Consider the following 2635-nt stretch of genomic DNA (forward strand, 5'->3'; position numbering starts at 1 on the left):
GTATGAGACATTTTATTAATCAAAATGTAACTTCTTTTTTTTCCCCTGATTATTATTTTGTGACTAAACGAAAGCTAATTGAAATGGGGTTGAAAGATTTAATAACTATGCCACAGAAGAAAGGTATCCTTGACAGAAGATAAGAGGCTGCATTCCTGTGATTGTTTAGTCTTCAGGAATAGACATCTTTGAAGCAATATTCTATCGGATAAATACAGCTCTTTGGCCATGCAATGAGAAATAAGAACAAATTAACAGAACAGGCCATTTCTAGTGTAAAGTATTATTATGGGTCTTTGGTGTCATTGGAAAACTTTGGCATCCACTGGATCTGGGGCCCTTATTAACAACAAAAGTATTAATAACTTCACCCAACACCAGGACATTTTGGCACTGGTTGCCTCTGCCAGTAGGCAAAATCTGGTCCGCAAGTGGATTTTAATGCAAGTCAATGACCCCAATCTCTCTTAATATATAAATAGAAAAGGGCTCAGTGCTGTTTTCCTTGAAAGGGGGAGGGTTCACAAAGTACTTAACTTGGGTGCCAGTAATTTCATTTTGGGATTCAGGTAAAATATTACAGCCACTACCCAGTTTAACTAGCGACGTACCTGAACTAGGAGTCTGACCAAAATGTAAATGGGCTGATTACATTTGACACTTTTGCGACCACTGGTGTTTGACATGACTACAGTTTTTGTTGAATTGTGGGTGATATCAATCCTGCAAGTGAGCTAAGTTGCTCACTCGTCCCCTCAAGTTAAATTAAGGAACTAGGGGCTGCTTCTGTAATAAAAACTGAAACCGGTTTGATGGGGATTCCCCTGAAGGGATGGCAAGGGCATAGCCCCTGTTTACTTTCTCTGTAGTCCAGTTATGGTGGCTTATGGAGACCAGAGGGATTGGCAGATGGTCATTGAAGGATGGGTATTTTCAGCCACTCCTGAACCAGTTAACATGCAGATAAGTATGTTTTTTCACTGATATTCAAACAGGACAGTCGTAAAAGGTAAAATGCCTTTGTAACGTAAAAAATTGTAAAACGTCAATATGAAACAAGATTATTAAAATGTTTTCCACAAGATGGAACTATACATTGTTAATGAATTATGGTGTTATGTACAAACACACTGCAATAGACTGATATCAATTTGACACTGATCTCATCCTTTCTTATTGTGTCCTTCTCAAAACCAATTTTGATAAGGAAGCCAGAGGTCCTTCCTCTCTGATCATTTTCTGTGGGTTTTCAGAAGATGAGAAGAGAGAATACAATTGCGAATCTCCTTCTGTGTTAGCCAGCCAAGGATACAGTTTCATTTTCTATAATCTGCAGTCAAATATTGCAGTCATCCAAAAGTGACTGCAATATTTGGCAGCCATGTAGAATACATTCTCTGAACCTCTGCCACTATGGACATGTTTAATTTCTTCTTCTGAATAGGTAAGAGCAAATTTTAGGGCTTCAATGATGGGTTTCCTGTCTTGATGAATTCATAATGATTTTACATCACAGAGAAAGGGTGCTTTTGTGTTTGAGGCCACAGCCATGGTATATGAGACTGAATATGTATTGAATCTGTACAGATGGGCGTTAGTACTTAGTCCATACAGTGTAAACTGAGCAATTAAACAACTATTGTAATTCCTGTTATTTGAAGCCTATTTAATGATCTGGGAAGTTTGCATGCGTTCAAGTCGTCATGACTGGAGTTCACGCGCTCCAACGTCAACATATTAGTTAGCTTGCAAGCAGAAATACCTGTAGCTTCAGTTAGCTAGCTTGTATTATGTGCAGGTTATGAATGACCATCATTTCATGAAGACATAGTGACAAAAATAGAAATTAAGTATATTTAGGCTGTTCTTTCAAAATCACTGTTCAGAATCGTGGCTATGTGTGCATGACGTCAGAGACGTCCAAATCGATAAGATCCAAAAAATCTCCTTGTAATTGAGAGCTGGACAGGAGTGCCCTTGCATTTATCCTTGTAGTAGCCTAGATCGTAATTAAGAGTTCACGCCATGGTGTGGTTGCAAGGCCAGAGCACATAATCATTGTATTATAAAATGAAAGTAATTCTCATTCCTCAACCCAGATTTGACCAAATATATGCCAGCAGGGGTGGGCGGATCGATCCCAAAATGTCGATACTACAGATGCGTCTTGTTTTTGAAGATCGATTCTAGCGTCACTAGGATCTATACCAGTTTCAGTTTTCCTCTTCTAAGTTGTACCTATAGTAGAACTGTCACTCTGTGCAAACTACGTCCCGTTGACGTGAAAACAGGTGCTTCTCCAGCTCCACTGCCGTAGCTTGTGACGGTGAACTCAACCAATGAACATACGCGTCGCGCACACAAAGTACGCCGCAGCGCGCACCATGACTACCCGCGCCAACCTATCCCATAGGCCTACATTTATTGCATGCATGAATGCCATGGCTCACCAAAACAGGAGCATCGTGTGAAATATAAACTATTTTCTGACAATCAAATAATATATTCAGCCCATTGAAACGTATCTAAATTACCTATTTTAATGGCATTTAAAACAATATCCTACACAAAACCTGAAATATGGTATCGCACCCCCCTATCCGACAGTGAAGTGAGAGGCTTGTAAATATCGCAC

Source organism: Esox lucius, chromosome 16 (genome assembly GCF_011004845.1).
Source record: "Esox lucius isolate fEsoLuc1 chromosome 16, fEsoLuc1.pri, whole genome shotgun sequence".
NCBI lineage: Eukaryota > Metazoa > Chordata > Actinopteri > Esociformes > Esocidae > Esox > Esox lucius.